Genomic DNA, 23,851 nt, shown 5'->3' with positions numbered 1-23,851 from the left:
TTCTTTATCTAGTAACTTACTACCAGTAATATCGAATTTTCTTTGGGATTCGTATTGAATATCTGTTTATTTTTTATAATTATGGATATTTTTACAGTCCTCATAGACCTGGATAGGTTCACTCATTGTTAATGCCATGGATAAAAAGTTTGTACAGCGGACTCTTTTGAATTCCAAAATATCAGCGAATTCATGTGGGTTAAGTCTGGTCTAAATGGCTCTCTTCCCTCCCCTGTCTTTGGATGTCGTCTGAATTTACTTTGCCCTTGTGACAAGTATAATTTCACTTGCAGGCTGATTAATGGAACCGGTTACAGTATCCTGCAGTACGAGAGTTTCACATAGCAACTTCAAAAAATCGTTCGTCGCAGCGGACGACTACAGTCAAGTAACAACCGCCTACAATGTGAAAGGAATTTCATGGACTTCTTCGACCGACACCGTATCTCGTCGTTAATCTCGTTTTCATGCGGAACGCTCCGGCGGCTGTCGGAATCGACTACATAAAGGGACATACTTCCGACAATTACGACCCGAAGGATATTCAACTCTACTTTGCTGGCGAAGGACTCGTGCTGGGGATGTTTTTTTTATTCATCGCGAACGTAATCGTGTAGCTTAGGATGCAGAGAATAAGTATGAGCGCAAAATGGAACGTTGGACCCGCCCAGGCAAATTTTCCCCTTGTTTTAACCATTGAAAAAGGCCGTTTCAATTGGCTATAGGTGGTTGTCTGGAACTGTGTAATGGACGAAAAGTTGTTCGAAAGCTAGTTAAAAGTGAAGTAGTATAACCTCGGTCATGTATCCTATATATATAAAGTGTCATGTATCCTATATATATAAAGTATCATGTATCCTATATATAATTGATCATAAATAACAGAGTCGAAATATATCTTTGCGTGTACGCAATAGGAATCTCTTATATAAATGATCATAAATAACAGAATCTAAATATATTTTTTGCGCGTACGCAATAGGAATCATTTAAAAGTGCACATATATTAATCATAATTATATGAATCCATATACATATGTATAAACAAATCAGGTAGCCTATAATCAATCTGTTACCTTTTATCTTACCAATATCTGCAGGTATTTATGAGTTAGTATATTGATTAATGAATCAGATACATAACAGTTAGCATAAAAATCAACGAATCAATCAGCATAAACATTAATAATTTTATCAATTCATATATGAAATTTTTTATCAGTTAAAATATGATTTTTATCATGTTAATCTTCATTCTATGCAATTATCAGAGTACATTAGAATTTTCTGTAGCATAAGTATCTTAAAGAGATGAAGTGAAAAACTGTATCATTATATATCATGTGATCACTATTATTTACCAATATCATTGTTTTATATTTTATTACTTGAATCAATTCATGTACACCATGAATTTTTATTTACTTATATATATATTCACATAGTGTCTGTATCACACTCCTATAAGTCAGATGCAAGTCAAGTTTGAGTAATATTCAGTAGTTGGTTTTGGTAGCTGACCGAGCTAATGTAAGTGTTTACATAATAAAAATATGGAATGTTAGTCCATATATATAAAAGTCTAAAACTAAAGAGGTCAACCAGATTGCTTGCAGGAATGTGATCAGACTAGAGACGCTAAAGATGACGTATACAATAAGTATGTAGGCTAAGATAACATGCCGTCACCTGTAGTCATTCAATTTGTTTATAAACATTAGTCCAAGCTGCTCCCTGCTTGAGACAACTACCCCGACCTATTATTCAAACGGCCTACGTGATCTGTAGCGTGTCTCATTTGATTGTGTGTTCGTATGAAACTATGTCATTGTATGTATGTTCATATGTTCGAACTACTGTCTGTTCCTTCATAACTTGTAACAGAGATGGTAGACAGGCAGAACAGAGTTAGTGATCGTCATTAGAAGACCTGTACCTCTTTACCTAAGCTTTATCATGTAGAGGAATAGGATTAGCCATCATCATTGGCAGAAGCGATCAAGCTATCGTCATAGAAGACTTGTACGATCATATCTGATCTTCATCATGTAAAACTTCAGAAGAATATACTATTTTTATACCTTGTGTTTTCTACAAGAACCTCACCGAACCATGAGTTTAACACATCGTCGTAAAGATAATACCGACTTCGTAAGTGATCTACAAAACCCCAGACACTCCATTGAAGATGGAAGTGCAATACCAACCGACTTAGCGTATAGATTATCGCCAGTCTAACATTACCTCATAGGGCGCCTTATCATACAGGCACGAGCCCTAATACATACACGAAAAAATCCACGAAGGAGAGATGGCCAGAAGGGGAAGTTTGCCAGGAGGAAGAAACAAGGAAGAAGGGTCAGCAACCGAGGGAGAGGTCGGGGGCATGTTACCCTCTTGTAACGTTTTCTCCCATCGAACTTCGCCCACTGCCCAGACGACTAGGAAGAACACTGCACAAGTAGAATTACAAGAACACTCATGCCCCCTACAATGGGTATAGAGAGCATGAGGATCTACATCAGCATATGTGCAGAAATTACTGCATTTCTTACCAGCAACACCAGGACACACCAGCTGGGGGAAGGCGGCCTTACGTACAGGCTCATCTGATTTGTGGGTCTGCATAATATTATTATGCACAAACACAAACAAACCAAGCAAAATCAAAGAAAAGATCCCACTAGGAAAAAACAGCTCAACAACAGTCAGGGGAGAGAGTAAAGAAACAACAGTCAGGGGAGAGAGTAAAGAAACATGTCTGCATACCACAATGGCCAAAAGCAAATACTATGACATTTTTAAATGTAAATTGTATTTTTCCTAACTATATAAACCTTAGGTCCTTTACATTTGGAAAATGGCTGCTAGACTTTTGAACAAGGCAGTTAAGGTAGTTAAACTACCATTTGGGTGGCGGGAGTCCCACCCACCAGAATGTACACTCTCCCTTTGCTTTTGGCCCAGGAATCAGACTGAGGGGTGGCATTAGGTGGGCCTAATGTGTAAAGAGCCTCAGGTTTGTATAGTTAGGAAAAATACAACCTACTTTACAAAATTGTCAGTTGTTCCTACACAATATACAAACCCTTGGTCCTTTACATTGGGAAGACTTATTAATAGAGGGAGGAATCTAAAATAAGTCTCAAGAGGTGACAGAAATTCAAACACCTTGATTCTCTTCCTGTCGTAAGAGCAAGGAAGCAAATCATGTCTCTGATGAATTGAATGTAGTATAGGAACTGCATGATCATTCATCAGAATTCTGGGCTTTTTTCAAATGAGAGAAGAAAGAAGCCTCATAGGGAAAAGAAGCTAGGATGTCAGGAAGCCAAACACAAGCCATGGGTTTGTTTATTGCCAGGAACCCACCCCTACTCAATTAGCAAGAGGAAGGGGCAGTTGCCTCTATGATCTAAAGATAAAAAGAATAGGTGCTGATTGTGACACTTACCTGCATCGGAACCAATTCCAGCATGTGACGGCCGATTCCCCTCGCTGGCCAAAGGAAGAGGGGAAGAAAAGAGGGATGGAGGAGAGAGGCAGTCGCCCATCATGCATCCTCACATCCACAACCAAAAATTCAATGCAAGATGCAACCTTGTACTGTTTAAAGGAGCTGGGTAAGCTACACAACTTGTTGAGCAGCCACCACAGGTCCCAAAGAAAAAGTGTCCAAGGACTTGTGGGCAATGTCCCAAAGGTAGAAGGAGGTAAAGGTGGTCTGCCTAAACCACAACCCCCCTTCAGAAACTGATAAATTGTCTCATGAAGCCAGAAAGAAATCGTGTTCTTGGGCACCTCTCTTGGACGAGGCAGTAATAGATTGATTGATTGATTGATTGTGGGTTTTCTGGCGTCACAACTACCAGGGTCACCGACGCCGAATACTAAGTGTGATCTTTTAACTTTATTTAAAATCTTGTTTAATATATTATAAATTTTATTTTTTTAAAAGAGATACATATATATTTGATTTTAAAAAATAAAATAAATTTCTGATAAAAATAAGAATAAAATTCTGATCAAATAAAATTCTAATAAAAAGAATTGTTAATTAATTTGAATAAATAACAATAAAACATGAAAAAAGGGAAAAAAGGTATATACTAAGACAGCACAGCTGTCAGATATATTTGAGAAGACCAGCTTCTCCCAACAGTTTTGGCATGCTATAATTACCACCTGCTTCACTACTATAAGCTAAAAAACGATTCCTAAGTTCCACTAGACTGGGACACGCAACCAGCAAATGCCTAACAGTCAGCGGAACTAAGCAATCGTCCCAGAAGGACTCATTCTCCCCATCCATCAGATAGCCATGAGTTAAACGCATATGGCCAATACGTACTCTACACAATACAACCTCCCACTTCCTTGGTATTAGGTCATATTTCCAAGGGTGTGCCTGTCTAGTAATTTCTTTCACTTTATTGGGGCCTACTCTGTCCCATTGAAGTGCCCATAAATGCTGGACAGATTTCCATATATCAAAGAATGTATCACGATATGGAACAGGGCATTTTCTTGGTACCAAAGTTTGCGCAGCTGATTTGGCTAGCTTGTCTGCCTCTTCGTTTCCCGATATGTTCACATGGGCAGGAACCCAACAAAATGAAACAATGTTCCCTCTATTTTGGTGCAAGAAGATCCACTGCAAGATCTTCAACACCAAGGGATGTTCAGTATTAAAGACTTCCAGGGACTGTAAGGCATTTTTAGAGTCACAAAATATTGTGTAGCTACAAACTGGGAGTGTTACAATATGTTCCAGAGCTATTAGGATGCCATACAATTCAGCTGTAAAGTTTGAGGCAATAGAAGGCAGTGCACCTCTTCGGTTAAAAGATTGGCTAAAAACTCTATATCCAACGCCAGCATTGGACTTGGAGCCATCAGCAAATATAAAACATGTATCTATATGCTCTGATACATGCTCTAAAAATATTGCCCTTATTTCCTCATCAGATTTATCCCTCTTTGTTCCACTGAAGTACCTGCAGAATTTCACATCAGGTAACCTCCAGACAGGAGTACTGGGATACACAAAGGGGATAATGGGAAATTGTTTAATATTTGTATCCTCTAAAATTTGTTTAATTCTATTGCTAAAAGGAATGGGATACCTTGGATGACTTTCGTAAAAACCGTTAAAAATATTTCTATTTGCCACAGCAAATGCCAGAGATTTGGGGAGTCTTTGCACTCTAAACCAGTACCGAAGTAATGATGACTGGCGATAGAGTTCAAGGGGCATCTCTCCTGCATCAACTAGCAAACTAGATATTGGTGATGAACGGAAAGCTCCTGTGGCTATACGAATACCTGAATGATGAACTGAATCTAAAATTTTTAAGTTAGATGAAGCTGAAGAATATACTTCACAACCGTATGACAGCTTTGATAAGATTAAAGATTTATGAAGCTTTAGTGCATCTAGGCTCTTTGCTTTTATATGTTTGATATGGTGGACCCAAGTCAATCTACTGTCAAAAACTAGGCCTAAGAAGTGTGCTTGTTCTACATATGGGATTCTACGGCCATACAAATACAGGTCTGGATCAGGATGCACTCCCCTGATACGACAGAAGTGGACAGCAGTAGTCTTGCTTACAGAGATTTTAAAACCCTGTTTCTCAGCCCAACTTACTATTTTATTTATTGTTAATTGTAGCTTTCTTTCGGCTACAGTCATCCGAGTGGCAGCAAACGATATTGACAAGTCATCCACAAACAGTGTCTTTAAGACCTCTCTTGGAATAACAGCTGCAACACTGTTTATGGCCAGAGCAAAAGTGTTACACTGAGGACACTGCCCTGGGGAACACCTTCTTCTTGGCACTTTTTCTCTGATAAAGTACTGCCAACTTTAACTTTAAAATACCTACGATGTAAAGATGATTTCACAAATAAAGGTAATTTGCCTCGTAGACCACTATAATGCATAGTCTTCAGAATCCCATGTCTCCAAGCAGTGTCATATGCCTTTTCTATATAAAAAAACACTGTCACATGGTGTTGCTTGGAGGCAAAGGCTTCACAGACAGAGGCTTCAAGTTGCAGTAAGATGTCCAGGGTGGAGTGCATTTTTCGAAAACCACACTGAGAAGGCGTTAGAATATTGTTGTGCTCTAGATACCACATCAGTCTTACATTTACCATTTTTTCCATCAATTTACATGAACAGCAAGTTAAAGCAATGGGGCAGTAACTTGCTGCACAGAGAGGATCTTTTCCAGGCTTAAGGAATGGTAACATGGTACCTAATTCCCATATGCTAGGGTAGCTGCTTTAATCCCATATTCTATTGATAATACTTATTATAAAAAGTTTTGTGTTCCTTGAAATGTGTTTAAACATTTCATAAGGAATCTCATCTGGACCAGGGGCAGTGTTCTTGCTCCTAGCTAAAGCAGAGTCAAATTCCCTTTCAGAAAAAGGCATATTATATGATTCAGCTTTGTTTGATGAAAAGTCAAGTACCTGTTGTTCTTCCATCATTCTGAAATGATGTCCTAGGGAACTATCTGATTTTCCAGAGACTCACATTCATTCTTCCTATCTCACCCTCCTCTTTCAATACTTTATCCCCAATCTTAAAACTCTCAAACCTTTCACTCGCTTTCTTCCACAAATCCCAATCACTCTCTGGCAAACCCAACCGTGGCCTAATCCTTTGAAAATTTAACACATACATACTTACAAGGAGACATACCTATACTCTTCTGCAGTGTGGCGTTGTATACCCACACTGCACGTCCTACTTACATATCCCCATCATTGTCACATTTACTCATCATTCGCAAAATCTCAGTCATCATTCTAACGGTCCTTTCAGCCAATCCATTTGCACTGGGTATATATGGAGTAGAATACACATGCACAATACCCCATTCTTTCAACATTTCTTCAAACTCAGGTCCATTATCGCTCAACATTTTTGCAGGCTTACACACACACATTGGCAACATTACTTGCCCCACCATTCACACAACAGTTCCACTCCTCTTATCTTTGATGGGGACCACATAGGCAAATTTACTCATGTGATCCACCACCACAATCATTCCAACATGACCTCTCGCAGTCTTTGGTAGTGAAATACAATCAATCACAAGCATTTCTAACAGCTCTTTCACATGCAATCGCAACCCTCGAAGATGTCAAATGTAACTACCATATCACTCCTCCATAAGAGGAGTCAAGTACTCTTCAGATACTGCTGCAGCACTCTAACAGGACAAAGTAGCATCTTGTCAGCATCATTATCTATCAGGGACCACTGGGTTTTGAGACTTTGCTACAATGTCCAGGACAAAATAGAGCGAAACTGATCCCAATCCTCTCGAGTGTTTTACATCAAAGGAGAGTCCATGAAGTTCACCTGAGTCCATGTTCACCTACTCTTTTCGTGATGCCAGGGCAAGCAGGAAAACGGTCTTGAAGGTTAGCTCCCTGTTGGATGACTCTTGTAATGGCTAGTATGGTGCACGACTCAAGTCGGGAAGAACAATCCGCAGAAGAGGCCATGGTCCCTTCCCCTAGATCATCGTGCTGATGAATCAGCACTATGATCTCAGAAAACGTCCTCTGTATCTCCCGGGTGTTCGCATCCCGAGGGAAAGGACCTCCAGTCCTTCCAGGATGCAGTCCTAATCTACTCTCACCAATGAAGGGAGAGCCTCACCAGACCACTGAGGTAGTTCCTGCACCACCCTAGCATAAGTCCTGGTTGATTCAAGAAACAAGCCAGGGACGTATGTCTGAGAGGTGGGATTCTGATGAGAACCCGCATCAGAGTCCCTCCTGTCCGATTCATGCCTCCCAGTGAACCCCAGGAGGTTGAGGGAACAGGGAATGAAGACTGTGGACTCTCACCTGTCCTATCCATCGAGCAGACAGGAGAGGTAAGCCGTATGTGGTCACCAACTTGTGGTGGTGACTGCAAAACAGGTCTAAAAGAATGCCTTCGCCTCGGTAAAGTGTTGTCCTGAGAAGGGTGGAGAGTTTCTCACAAGCCAGACCAGGTGCTTAACTCAGCATTACTGGACCAAGCCACCCCTATCGCACAAACGCGATGGGGGCTGGGAGGAGTTGAGTGCATGACAAGCCGGCAAGAATATGCACTACCCTTGCGACGTGCCTCAGACTTCTTTGAGACCAAAGCCTCTGACAAAGGAGTCTGAGCAGGGGATCTCCTCTTTGCAACTCAAGGTGATCAGTTGAACACCTAAGGCACCTCTTGACTCTTTCTCTCACCGTGTGCCCTCACTAGCACAAAGAGAGAACCCTCCATTACCAGTTCAGGATGTACAAATCTCTGTAGAGGCTTGAAGATTCAGGGTATCTCAGTCAGACCAAAGCCCCAACACAACACTAGTCTTACAAGCAAGCTTCTTAAAATTAGCAGGGGGAGTGGGCACCAAAGTACTCACTCCCTTGGCTCCCAATTCGCTAGGCCTAGTATAGGTTTGCAAACTGGTTCCTCCACCAACAGGTGGGGAAAAGCCAATGACAGAACCCTCTGCTTCCCTTGTGGAGGGAGGCAGACCCTTAGAAGTCTCAAGACAAGACTTCTTAAGGGGCAAAAAAGCAACCATCTTCTTCCTTGACAGGGAGGCCTCAGAAGGAGGGGAGGAGGCAGCAGACGACAACGATGACTTACAGGACCTGTGGTCATGTCCTTCATCCAGTCAAGAGCAGCAGGTCCAGATACCAAAGGAGCAGGAACAGCAGTGACTGAACAGGTTACAGGAGCAGCAGAAACAGCAGTGATAGCATGCACCTCCACTACTGCAGGATTTGCAGCAGCAGGGAAGGCTCTACCAGCAACAGTGGGCACACAGCCGTACCTGTACCACCGAAGGCGTGGTAGCTGTTGGATGGTAACAGAAGACTATAGTCGGTACCTTAGCAAAGGCTTAGGTGGTGGTAGTGGCCGTTGTAGGCGTCTCCACTACATGCGTAATCACAGGTCTGGCCAGATGAGCTAGAAGAACTGGGAAAGATGGAGTCCCCCCAACCCACAACGAGTGCCAAGCTGCTGACAGGTCTGATGGCTACTTCTCCACCGCACCTGAAGAAGGAAAAGTCAGGTTAGATAAGGGAGGCTCTTGTTGCTCAGAGAGAAGATCCAATCCTTTCAAGAGACCAGAGACATTCAAACTGAGATCGCCTTGGACCACTGCCACCTCCTCCTCCTCTCCATCTACACCCAATGAATCGGACAAAGCAGAGAAGGAGCAGGCCTCTCCCAAAGGAGCAAAAAGAAGCTTGCCAGGAGAAAGAAATGAGGATTAAGGGTCAGCCACCAAGGGAGTTGTTAAAGGCGTATAACCCTCAGACAGTCTTAGTGCCCTTCCTCCAATAACGTTTCCTCCTTGCAAACTTCACCCACTGCACAGAAGTCCACAAACAACACTCACTACAAGTCAACTCAGGGTTGCATTCCTGCCCCCCCCCCCCCCCCCCCCCCCCGCAAGAAGTGCAAAGGGCATGAGGATCTACTTCAACAGATGAATGGAATTTATTACACTTTTTAACCACCCCGGGACATACATGCTTTGGGGGGGGCGGTTGGATTTATGGACAGGCTTTGATGATTCCTAGGTTTGCATATCAAAAACTCAGAATCAAAACAGGACACATACACAGAATTATACAAAAAACAAAGAAAGACCCAAATGAGAGAATATTAGCTAGTGACAGTCGAGTAGAGAGAGAGAAGTGAACATGCACTTGACACGACAATGGCCAAAAGCAAAGTGGAGTGTGTATATTCAGGTGGGTGGGACTACCGCCACCACCCAAACGGTAGCTTAACTACCTAACTACCTTGTTAAAAAGTCTAGCGGGGCTCCAGTCTACTGGCCAGTACAGGTGGCCCTCGGTTAGCGGCAGGGGTTCCGTTCCTGGCCGCCGACGTTAAGTGATTTTTGACGCTAATCGATTTTAAAGCCCACGTCCGCCGAACACCTTCTTTCAAAATTTTAGACCAGTTAACAGAGCACCAGACCAGTCAAACAGCGCCGTAATCCCGCGATGGCGCAATAAGTAAAATTATATTTATGCAGTATAGTATTATAGAATTTACTGTAAAGTAGTATTGTACAGTGCATTACAGTATTATAAATACTGTAAAGTGAAAAAAAGACTAGCTTTAATCCTTTGGGTGTCTAGAGTATGTAAAGATATAATAAGGTTTTATACAGTGTACAGGTAGTTGTAGTGTTCAAGTTACGATCATTCGTCTTACGATAATCCGATTTTATGAGAGACCAAATTACAATAGCCTAACTTTATCCCATCTTCTAGTTACTTAAGTTCAAAAACAGCAAAAGAGATTGATGAAAGTATGGTTTTAACGTTATATTCGTTGCGTAAACGTGTACAGCCATGAACAACCGAACTTGAAACTTTTTTCTTCCAATTACGTACCGTAACGTACAACCGAATTCGATAACATCCGTTTGGCTTGTATTTCAGTCATCGTATTATAATACACTATTACCGTAGTTGTTATAAATGACGTTATGTAGAACAGAACTGAGATATCTTAATGTAATAACTTTATTTGCTATAGATCTAAGATCAATACAGATCAAAGATCAATTGGGAAATATATTGTTAAATTTAAACCTAGTTATAACTGAAGCTGAGAAAACTGTTCAAGTTGCTAATGACTATTATCGTGCTTCAGCAACAAGGATAAAACTCCAGTAAACGTATGTCATCAAACACAACCGTAGAAAAATTGAGATAAAATCATTTTAATCAAAACTACTGTGCTTGAAAGAACACATTTTACTGTTGGTTTCACGCCAATATAAGATAAATAACATAAAGTTCGTAACGATGATGTAAAGGAAAATTGCGAACGGAATCACGTAATTTTTGTACGCAATAAACATGCCGCTAACGTAATCTATTAACGAAAAAAAATAGTCCACAATCACAACGAGACACATTCAATTCATATTTCCGTCTAAAAACACATCGTATAAGGAAAAATAATAGCTCATTACCAGTTACAGGCGGCCCGCGGTTAACAGCGCAATCGCTCAGCAGCGAATCGGTTTTACAGCTGTCGCCAAAAATATTCACAAAAAAATAAGGCCTTTTAAGGTATTTTTACGGGGTTGTTTTCTTCAGTGGAAGAAGGAGAAAGTGAACATCACGGTGCGACACGCGGACAAGACAGCAGCCTTTGTCTTGATTGATACTGCCGAATATCACGAGAAGCTAGATGCTATTTTGTCTGACGATAGCAAGTTCGAGCGCCTGACGAGGAACCCGACAGACTACATCAAGAGGGAGGCTAACGGAGTCATCAGCACAGTGAATGCTGCAACAAACACTGTGCACCTCTCGCCCATACAAGGAGACTACAGCCTGGGTTATTTATATGGTAATGTAAAAACCCACAAACAAGGAAACCCCCTCCAGCCGATCATCAGCCAGATGCCCGCCCCTACGTACGCCTTGGCTAAACGCCTTAACCAAATTTTGATCCCTTACGTCCTGAGTCGGTACAGCCTGCAGTCTTTGGCAGAATTCTTAGAAGCCATCAAGGACGCCCCTGGCACCGGGATTATTGCCTCGCTGGACGTGCCTGTCGACGAAGCCATAGATATAATCCTTGATCGTGTCTACAGGAATCAGTCGACAGCGCCCCTCAACATACCCGAAGCCTTGCTCCGTATGCTGCTGGAGATCTGCACGAAGAAGGCCCCTTTCTCCACCCACCATGGCCAGATGTTCCGCCAGAAGGACATGGTGGTGATGGGCTCCCCAATGGAGGCCCTCTTCGCTAACTTTTATATGGGCACCGTGGTGGAACGAGTCTTCGCCAGGATGCAGCAACCCCGCAGATGTGGAGATATGGACGTTATATTGACGACATCTTTGTGCAAGTCGACGCCGAGGATGAGGTAGAAGCCCTCTGTCAAGCATTTCAGCAATGCAGTGTGCTGAATTACACAGTTGAACACAGCTTCTATGATTGGCTCCCCTTTCTCGATGTCCTTGTAAGCAAGACAGAAGACGGTCTCCGTACTTCAGTCTACACAAAGAAGACCAATCTAGGACTTTGCCTCAACGGTGACAGCGAGTGCCCCGCCAGATTCAAAAGCCCCACCATCAGGGCCTTCGTCAGGAGAGCCCTCTCCCACTGCTCGACCTGGCAGGACACTCACCAGGAACTCGACCACGCCTCCCAATTACTTATGAATAACGGGTACTCAAATAAATTGATCAGCAAGGAAGTCCGCACAGCCCTAGAGGAATGGTACAGTAGTGAGAGCCCGCAGCCCAGCCCCCAGGATAATATCAAGCTGTACTACAAAGCCTTCATGAGTTCCCATTACCGTGAAGAAGAGGACTCCATAGAAAATTATTTCTGAAAATTTATCCCCGACCGACAACACCAAGAATATAGACTTAATCATATATTACCAGAAACGGAGGATGCGCGACCTTATTATGAAAAATAACCCCTCTCCACCGGTACGAGACCCCCTGAAGCAGACGCATGTAGTGTACCAGTATATATGCCCAGTCCGCAAATGCAGCAGCACCTACGTAGGTATGACTACCATGCGCCTGTCGAAGAGACTCCCATGCCACGCCCAAGAGGGGGCTATCAAGAATCACGCCCGCACCAAACATCAAGAGGCCATCTCCCAGGATGTCATCATACAGAACACGAAGATCATCGTGAAGGCCCCTGATGCCCGTCGGTTGCGCCTGCTGGAGGCGGTTCTCATCCAGCAAATAAAACTTACACTGAATACAACGAACAAAGAATTACTCCTCCCTACGAGTATGAGAAGGCCTGCCACCAACATTGACACCACCAATCATGACAACTCCACGGAAGACAACGCCCCCGAACGAGGTACTCCTGCAGCCGATGGAAATAAAATTAGCCGTGAAGTCCCACAGTGTAGTGCAACGCCCATCAATGTTACCGTGCCGCTCAGGAGGTCTAGACAGCTGCAGGATCTGCAGCATCACAACCATCAGCTCGGAGAAAGTGGCTTGAGACCTGGCTCAAGCCACCAATGAAAACAAAGACTCACCGCCACCAGCCAATAGGAGATCAGCTTGGGGCAGACCCCCTGCTGCCAACCCCAAATATATGGAGGACGGACACCACACCAAGATCAGTCCACCCTCAGCTTCCCAGCCTGAGGATGTCTGGCAGCTCCAGACGAAAGCTCGCTTTAAGAGAGAGAGAGAGAATCGTTAATGACTTTGATGACTATGGTATCATAGTTTATCTGTAAAATTCAAATATATACACCTATTTTAACACTGTATTTGATCATGACCTCTACAGACGATCTACTAGCCTGTTTAAGTAGCACGCAAAAAGCCTCTATTCGCAAAATAGAGAAGAATCTCTACAAGTGTAACGCTGCTGAAGTAGCCATTACTTTTAATAAAATAATAATAATAATAATAATAATAATAATAATAATAATAATAATAATAATAATAATAATAATAATAATGGCAAAATGATGCATATAAAGAATTCTTTCCTTCATCTTTCTTTTTAACTCCACAGAAGCTAAGTGTTGCCAATTAGCGATCAATGATCTTTACATAATTCTCTCACTCTCTCGCCATAGGTATGTCATCTTCACACAAACCTTCTTTTTTACAGACCATTTATTTTTTTCTGTAATTTCATTTGAACAACACGAAAGCAACAGGTTTACACCATCATGACATCTGTGTTTATCAGGTAAGAAATTGATTTTTTGGATGTCTGTTGTAGTTTTTCACGCTTCTCATATAGTGTCTCATGTCTGTGAATATGGTGTGTTTATTTCTATACTCTGTTTTTTTTCATCTGTCCATCCGGCTGTGGGGTTTTTGTATGGTAACACTGCGTCCCGGGCTTTAAATAGTTACGCTACGTGTAAGTTTTAGGTAAATAAAAGGATATTTGGGTGTACATTTGCAACTGAAAAGTGTTTTAATAATTTACTGTATGCGAATTACACCATTAATATTCGAAATAGGTTATTGTTATTATTGTTGAATGTAAGCTCCCTTTTCGGGGTGGCGAATGGAACAGCCAGACGCATTGGCGGGAAAACTGCTTCTCTCGCTGTTCACTACGGCAAGATGTCAACGTATTACTTCTCTTATTCCACGTAGTAGTCAGTATGTACTGTTAATTTTATAAAGTGCGTTTCAGTCAGATACGATATGACGTAACTTGGTTTAGCATCTGTTTGATGGAATTTGCGTCTGGCTGTTCCACTCGCCACCCCGAAAAGGCAGCTTACATTCGACAATAATAACAATATTCTATTTCGAATATTAACGGTGTAATTCGCAACCAGTAAATTATTAAAACACTTTTCAGTTGCAAATGTACAACCAGATATCCATTTATACCTAAAACTTACACAGCGTAACTATTTCAAGCCCGGGGACGCAGTGTTACCATACAAAAACACCACTGGCGGATGGACAGATGAAAAAAAAACGAGTATAGTCAAGTTTAATTACGATATTTAGCCCTAATGACATGTTATCGAATGAAATGAAGGCGTATATATATAATATATATATATATATATATATATATATATGTGTGTGTGTGTGTGTGTGTGTGTGTGTGCGCGCGCGCGCGCGCGGGGGCGACTACCAACTGCAAAAATGAGGGGAAATATCAACCTCAAACACAGATTTGTGAAATTATGAATATTTTTAAATATTTTTGAAGTTTTGAATATTTTGAAATTTTTAATATTTTCGAAATACATAACAAAAAGTGGAAGTGTTTTTTGTGTGTGTGTAAAGTTGAAGGTGATATTGATTGAATTTTGATGCAATATCAGTTTCATTATTCTAAAAACAGTTAATTTTTATTAGGTGGGTTCAATTTTACCTATTCATACTATGTCTAATGTCATTAAGTCCTGATCTAGCCTACTGCCTTCTTGGAAGCCTAATTATCAGTGTCATTAAGCTAAAAACAGGGAATTCGGTTTTTGGGGTGTTCCCCCACCACCCGGTCACTGTTTCCCCACGTTAGGGGAACACCAACAGAGGTCTGAAAAAAGTTTTTATACGTAATAATGAAGAAAGTTATTCCTTTTTATGAGAACACGCTGTGTTACCAATAGAAGTGAAGTGCCCCAAGTGTGATAAGCCGTGCATTTTAAGGTCGGATCGACATCAACAAGGTAAGACAATTTGCCATTATAGATAATTTTAGGCATGATTTTTTTTAGGGGGAGAAACCCCCACTAAGTTAGGATAACCTACCCTAGGTTAGGTTAAGTGGGTTTCTTAGGTTAGACTGCTTTTGTTATTTTACACATTTTCTGTGTTACCCACTTTTGTAAATCATAGTTTAGAAAATAGGACGATTTAGAAAACGTAGCTCGAGATAGCTACCTCGTCCCAAGTCACTCCGTAAGTGCTTTTTCACCCTCTTATGTTTGCATGGAAAACCATTTTTTTCTATTAGTATTTTTGTTACTTTTTTGTACTCTGGTGTTACCATATTCCGCTTATTACTCGTTTTCGTTTTCCCCCATCCAAAACTTCGGTTCCCACCTGGGTAGCCCCATTACCGTTGTGATATTTAGGGTGGTGGTCAATGGAAAACGAGGGTTTTGCACAAGATAATAACATCAGAACACAACAAAACGACAAGAAAACTAGCAGAAAAATGGTTATTCGCGCAAAAATCGCTGGGTGGACTCTAACGAAAAATTACCTAAATTCTTGTTCAGTAAGTAAAATAACATAGGAAAACGTCAACTGCCATGGTCTACTTTACTGCGGAATGAACGCTTAGAATTAACTTTTTTTCATTTGGAAGACCTGATATGAAAAGATAGCCAGCTGTTGTCCTTATTTTAAATACATACAAGGTAATGATAGTTTGGAGAGCTCTCTTTACCTTGTATTTAGAATAAGGTTTAAATGGTACACCAGCTTACCATACAAGTACCTCTGTAGCCGGTAATACACTTACAGGAAAACATAACCTAACCTAAGCCAACTTAACATAGCTTATCCTAACCTAATTGAGAATAGATAAGCTAACCTATCTGAAACATAATCTATAACATAACCTTACTTAACACCTAACCTAGCCTAATGATTACAGGTCAACATAAATTGATGTAATTTTTTTTTACCAAGCCAAATTGTGACAGTTTTTCCATGACTTAACACCAGCCACCAGTCTTTGGGCCTACTTTTCTAGTATTGTCCTCTTACAGAGAGAGAAAAAAAGCGAGTTACCTAATTTTTACTTCAAATGACCGATTTTGCATATATAAGATTAATTTTGCTCCGAATTCAAAACTGAAATCGACAATACACTTCTGTGCCACAATAAGTAATATGCTGAAAATATCAATCAGTAAACAGAAAACAGAAAGTGTCTACTGCTAGGTATAGCCTAAGACGCACAAAAAATATGGGTCCCAAAAAAAACTGAGTGCTTTGCTTACCTGTAAAATCATTCCATTTTCTCAAAAAGAATAAATGTGTAGGTGTAGTGCTGGGCCTTGTATGACGAGGTGCCCTGTGAGGTAATTAAGATCTGCAATGTTATACGCAAGTATCTGTTTGTATACTCCCCATCCTCGTTGGAGATTGCGACGATAATTTCTAAGTCAGTGTCTTCTTTGGGTATAAAGGCAAAGATGTTTCAAACTCATGATGATAAACTTAACAATATATTTGCGAAACTACATCTCTTGAGTAGAGGCAAGAAGGGTGTTAAGAGATCTTGATTATAGGAGGGGAAGTCGAGTTCTGAGTTACAATGCATTTACAAAATCATAGGAGAGCAAAGCTTAGCTCAGCGTACTAACATACTAACATACAGACAGACGAACATATGAGAGGAAGTCACATAGTAATCTGTGGGTTATAGGTCAACAGGTTCCCAGGTGAAATCACTGTGACCTGTTTGGCACAACAATGGATTTGATTATCACAGGCAAATGCAAACCCGGGCGCCGCTGATACAACACGCCAAGGCTTAGCTTGCATTCTGTTTATCAATCCCTATCATACTCCTTGCTATCTCAACAGTGACCCCTTGGGTCATCGGCTTATTTATATAGTATGGAATATATATTTTTAAATGTAACACTTAAATAGGCAGTGTAGCCTACATTTCTGCAATTATATGCCACAGAGCATACCATCGTGAGGATAATGAACGGAAAAGAAAGAAATTGCACTATGGCAGGACAGACAGAACACCTACGTAGGTAGGGTAGTGTGGGGGTATAACGTACTATAAGTGGAAAAATATTACTGAAAAATCAGATTTAAACCTTGAAAATAAGGCTGTGGGTCAGAAGTATTCCCCAAGTAATGGGCTACCAACGACACACAACTAAATTTTATCAATACGAAGCTAGGGACCTTTTTTGGCTATTTAACCAAAAATTCCCATTTTGTATGGATCACCCCCATAGTGGGGGTGGTCCATACATACTATGGGGGTGTTCCATACATGCTATTTTCACCCCAAAAAAATTCATTACAAATTATAATGAACTAGATACTGCTGTCTAAAATTAAACAAATACATTATCTAAAGTGTTCTATTAATGAATGAGCAACAGAGAAGGAGTTTTTTAGCCTTATCTTGGCAATCAGTATTACATGTCCATTTCATCCCTGCAATACCAATAAGAAGTTTTATGAATGATATTTTGTTGTGTGAAATAAAACAAATAAGCATCCAATATTGTTTATTTAAGAAAACAGGGGAAAAATAAAGTCAGTTTTGTACATTTATCACTCCTAGGCCTACCTCATTTCATGTTAAATGAATACAATGGAACATCTTTGCAATCTTGATAGCGTAATCACAAAGCTGTGTCTCCTCCCCTGTGAAGACCTTGTGGGGACTGCCATGGAGGGGGACAAAGGTCTTACCATCAGATAACTTTCTGGATCTACTGACTGCCTCCTGTAAGGTCATCACTTTCACTCCAAACTTCTTGCAAGCTTCCCTGATACTGCATCCTGTTACCGTACAGTACTGAAAAGCCTCCTTTAAAGCAGTTCTGTCTGTTTGCCTCTCCCCCTTAGGCACAAACGTCCTCGGCATGTTTAAGTCTGAAAGTGAAATTACAAGTCATCAAATAACTGTTAATTACCAAAATAAACAGTATGTGTCATCGTACGCTGCACCCCCATACCTACAGCTGTTTTTTAAAATAAAATAAAGAATTTATCCAATCACCCTACATGATTATAAACTTCACAACACACGTACAATACTGCAAATGCTCACTAAACATCATTACATGTGTAACATCACATTTCAATTGCATTCAGAAAATATTTATTTTCCCTTACCATTTCAACCATGTAACAGTTTTTTTTGGCACCTATTACACACCTGGTACTTGCATTTCTTCATATTGAATGTAAGTAAACTATTACGTAGGGGTTTTATCTTGTTTGAATGTAAAAAACAAAGTATGTAAGAAATTTTTGTACGCTACACCCCCTCACAACAATGTACGCTACACCCCCTACAAGCCATATTGCCTTCAAACCAGTATCACAGCAACAATTTTGGATAAAACCTAGATATATCTTCATATATCACGTACATCTGCCTAATATTCATATTCAATACCTTACCAATAGGATCAGGCTTCATTCAAGATTAGGAAACAATATGGATGTCTCAAGTTAAATTGGATGCTACAAAAATAAAAAATCTTACCTCCTATCCATACCTGGCGAGCTAGAAGAAATGGAAGCAGCCATCTTGGTTCACTGACGACACCTCACATCTCAGTATTGCCAACAGTGCTCTTCTATAAATTCTCTCATTTTGACGGAGCTTGTACGGTCCACCCCCGTGTACGCTAATCCCCTACATTACCCTACACACTTCGCCGTTGTCTGAAGATGGAATTCTGAGGACTGAGTCTGAGACTGAGAGTGACTGCGAGTCGAGTGACTTTTTATGGTATTTCACCAGCTAATTTTACCTTAATTTCAGTAGAGGCTATAATGAAAAAAGGAAAACTAGCATAAATAAAATATATAAAGAATATATTTTTTAAATTTAATTCTTAAATTACAAGCTTAAAGATGTATCAAAATCTGTAACGTTAGATCGAATATTCATCTCCTACTAATCGTCACCTTAGACAATTACAGAGGCAAATTATGCGGATCCATGGCAATGGCATTGGAAACACCAAGTCGTTTAGTCGTTTACCCACAGTCACACAATGACGATTATCAAACATCATGTTTCACTAGTAACAGAGTTATTTTGAGACCTCTCTGGTTTGTCCATCAATAGGTATTTCTATATAAGCATTCCGCATCGTTCGTCCCCGCGAATACGAAAGCCACCAGGAATTGTTTGTATGGTGTTTTTATGTTGCATGGAACCAGTGGTTATTCAGCAACGGGACCAACGGCTTTATGTGACTTCCGAACCACGTCGAGAGTGAACTTCTATCACCAGAAATACACATCTCTCACTCTTCATATGTAATGTCACCAGAAATTGGGTCGTCAATGTATTTCGCCGTGTTTAGCACGAGCCCCTGGGGGTTAATTAGAGTCGTCTGAGTAAATATTACTTAAAATTCTTGTTCAGGAGGTAAAACTGCAGATAAAAACCGCAACTGCCATAGTTTAGGCTGCCACGGAATAGTAATATAGATCTACCTATAACTCGAGTCAGTCATCCAGGACATTAGTAAGGAAGAAGGGACGGCGAGACCAAGCACTAATTCAGTACAAATTGTAAACCTATTACCTAAATGCAATGTTGCCTATTCCTTGATACTTTTGAGGTGATTAACACGGGACTGTTATATTCTTTGAAGTGCACCTTCGGCCCATTACCAACTCAGCTGTTTTTTTTTTAATATGAGCAATTTTAGGAGTATTTTGAAAACATATGTAAAGCAATATCGAGGAAATTAAAGCAACGCACAATAATTAATATTAGGTGAATTATGCCTATTTTGAGAGTATGCAGTACTTTGCAGATTAACCTAACCAAATATGATTCAAAATACTATCATCTGTGGCTGTCTGCATGAAAGCACACACAAAGTAAATAATATTGTTGCTTGACAGTATTATAAAATGTAAAAATTTCTCAGTAGCCACTATCGCCAGCCAAAATTAGATTATAAACACAACTAAGCTTGAAATAACAACACCAGCGTTCTGCATATCGGCAGAAATAGCACTGCAGCCGACACACACGGTGTGCAATTTTTACTCTTCAGTTATACAATTTTTTTTTTATATTACGGCTAGTTCGAGGTCTCTGTGTTCCCCAAAAGCCTTGGGGACCCTTAGGCTTAGCATAGGTAACCTACTGGGTAATCCATCACTGACCTCCTCCTAACAATTGTTTGATAGTGCAACCTTAGGGTTTTCCGCCTGCAAAAGGTCTCATATACTATCAATCATGACTACACAAAATCCTTGATTGCACAAGCATTTCCAGCGTGAGTGGGAATGATTGGTAGTTTGCGCAAATGATTAAGTTCCAACACAGTTTGATATTTTTACCTCAGACACGTGCTTGTACCTACACTTTTGAGTGGTATCTGAGCAAACGGCTCTTTCGTATTACCTGGTGCGTACACCTAGCGGCCAGGTGTTTTGGAGAGAATTTATCGAGCTCTATTGTAGATTTCCTGCTCTTTGGAAAATAAAGAGCGACAAATATAGAAACAGAAATTTAAAGAACGAAGGTTACACAAAATGACTGAGAAATACAGGAAAATAGACGCGATTGCCACCAGGCCTTCAAATGCTTGTCCATTGGCTAAGTATTTAAAGTACTATAAAGTCGCTCGCCACCAGAAATTGCATTCCTCATCTTGGCGTTCTTTTTTCTATTAGAGGCCTAACTCTCTCCAACAAATCTGTAAATGTTTCTTTGTCCATTTACCAAAAATTCTTGTAGTCTGCAGGTTTTCATGGTAGCCTATATCTATTCCTTTCTCCATGCCATTCTTTCAGCCACAACTTTCTTTTCTTTCACATTTTTCTCAGATTCTTCTAAGACCAAGCAAATAATGCCAACTCATGCAGCCTATTTGTTCATCCTCACTACTCGGGCTTTAACAGACAGCTGATTGTGCAATCCTGCCTCTAGAGAGTGGCCAATGATTGGTAATACTAATTTGTGCAATCATGATTGATAATGTATGGGGCCGGCCGCTCTTCACACCCATAGAGGGTATATAACAAGCTATCAAGAGAAAGGTATATAAACTAGAGAATGAAGATACTATCTGTATACCAATGCCATGTGGTTCGGTGGTCTTTCACCAGGGCAGCGCTCCAGAGCATTGTGGCCATCTTTGATGGTCTGGAAGCCTGGTAAATTGAACAGGGCAGTGGCGTAGCTATGGGTGGGAACGTGCCCAGCCAGGAGAATCCTGTGCCCACCCAGGTGCCCACCCATTGGCCAAGGCATCTCTATTGACGAAACACTTTTAAAGAGAATAAATCTTTTCTCTTGGCTTAGAGTCAACATCATATGTCTCATAAATGCTGCATGCATAAAACAAGAGGCACCTTTTGCTTTCTATGTACACTCTCATGCCCATCGTCTAAATCTAATTCTTGTTGATATCAAATCTTTACCTGACGCTTCACAATTTTTCTCACTGTTGGAAAAACTGTATGTATTCATTAGTGGTTCTTGTGCCCATGCAAAGTGGATAGATGTACAAAAGGACTGTATCCCAATGAGCAAACAAGAGAGCTAAAGCGACTTTTCAGATACCCGATAGGCTTGCAGGTATGAAGCTTGCAAAGGAATCAGAGATAGGTTGTCTGCTGTGGTACGTGTTCTGGAAGATTTAGCAGATGACTTCAATGCAGAAGGGCTATTGATGCACGAGGATTGATATGCCAAATAAAAGTTCATTTTGTTATGAGGTTAGTTATCATGACACATATTCTTGGTAAGATAAATCAGTTATCAAACTTGCTACAATCAGCTAACCTTGACTTGGTAAAAAGCTGTAGAATTAATTGAAACTGTAACAGTTCAGCTTGAAGAGATGCGTCCAGATCTATCTTCTTTTGATCCTTTGTGGAATGAGGTGGAGAGAGGTTCAACAGCTCATGGTTTTGACTCTTCAGAGTGTAGACCATCAAGGAAACGTAGAATTTCAACAAAATTGCAGGAGTTTGTTGTTGTTGATTCTATTGGAAAACAGTCAGGAAGCATACACTTTGACCTGTGTTAAGGATTCAGCACGAATTCACTTTTTTTTCTTTAATCTAGTGTAGACCATATGTTGTCAGAAATAAAAAGGGGTTCAGTAATTAAACCTGCGAGCTTACGAAAGCATTACAGTCACTTAACCCACAAAGTACGGAATTCTTATCTTTCGAGAAAATGTGTGGACTTCTTCATGCCCAAAATGCTAAAACTGAAGATCTCAAACATGAGCTGTACTCTGCAAAACGCATGTTGGAAAGATGCTACAAGGACGTAAGTGACACCGAAAGGCTTAAATCACTGTTAGGCTTACTGAAAATTCTTAATCCATATGTGAAGCCTGAACTCTGCAGACTAGCCAAAATTTCTGAAGTGTTACCTGTGTCGTCAGCTTCAGCAGAGAGAAGCTTCTCTGCTCTGAAATTAATGAAGACTACTCAGAAATGCAATGGGCAATGACAGATTTAGTAATCTTCCGTGTGTTACCAATTGAAAGTATGCGAGTTAAAAAACTAGGTTTAGAGGAATTCGTAGATAGGTTTGCAGAAAATCACAGGAACAGGAGAATATTGTTAAAATGAGTCATGTCGCAGTAGTCTACTGCTTCATCATATGTATAGCAAGCAATTTTTTCAAATTTTGTCACTTTCAATATATATATTATTATATATATATATATATATATATATATATATATATATATATATATATATATATATTTATATTATTTCGTTCATCCATTTAATTTTTTATCAAGAGTACCTATTACGTAATAGGCTTATTTTTGTTCTTGTATTTCTATGCCTATGTTTTACAATTTCTATGTGCACAGGAATTAATGTGTTTTGCATAGCTCACTTTGTTTTTCAGTTTCATATCTGCAATTCATATTCCGTAATTAAGTATAATTATAATGTACCTGATTTCTGTACATCTCTGTTTTACTTGATACAATATAACAGAATCACAGATACCTGTATAATGCCTGAATACCCTCAACTGGTCTCAGAATATGCCCTAATACCCTGCTCATATGGGCTCAGAGTGCCTCTGAAATTGGTCACATTTCACAATTTTCTTGGGGGGCTTACACTGTCCCCCCAAACCCCCCACCGCATAGGCTCACTCCGTTCGCCTAGTGTTTGGAGGAGTAATCTTATTATTCCTCCAAGGCCTCTTGCCCCCCCCCCCCCCCGCCCCCCCCCCCCCCCCAATATTCAGCTGTGCCCCCTATGTGCCCACCCACTGACAGACTCCTAGCTACGCCACTGGAACAGGGGCTTTGTGCGAATGTGAATTTTTTCTTGAATGATTAATGAGTAAGTATAATAAAGTATAGTACCTACTATGTGCTGTACCAAGACCTTTCAATAATAATAATAATAATACTGACGTTCTATGGTTACACCGCAAAAGTTTTGTTTTTCTACTAACTCAAATTCACTTTGAGCACAGAATAATCTCATAGGTCCCAGGGCTTAGCCTCTGGCCTAAATTTTATATCATATTCTATTCTCTCCTGTTCAAGCAGTTTAATAAAATTGAAGCTAGTGTAAAGACCGTCTTTACCCACTAATCACAATCTTGTATCTCATCTAGATTGCAAAGACCTGT

General features: G+C 40.4%; 1 long non-coding RNA gene across 1 annotated transcript in view; it reads left to right on the top strand.

The window, feature by feature from the left end:
- Positions 1-14,792: 14,792 nt before the first annotated feature.
- LOC135220604 (uncharacterized) overlaps positions 14,793-23,851 on the top strand; it is a 39,727-nt gene continuing 30,668 nt past the window's right edge. The window contains exon 1 of the long non-coding RNA XR_010315731.1: positions 14,793-15,206. This is a non-coding gene — a long non-coding RNA (uncharacterized LOC135220604). The remainder of the gene's footprint in view (positions 15,207-23,851) is intronic.

Source organism: Macrobrachium nipponense, chromosome 2, assembly GCF_015104395.2.
Source record: "Macrobrachium nipponense isolate FS-2020 chromosome 2, ASM1510439v2, whole genome shotgun sequence".
Lineage (NCBI taxonomy): Eukaryota > Metazoa > Arthropoda > Malacostraca > Decapoda > Palaemonidae > Macrobrachium > Macrobrachium nipponense.
Note: the sequence above shows the minus strand (reverse complement) of the source record. Positions and strands in the feature narration are given on the sequence as shown.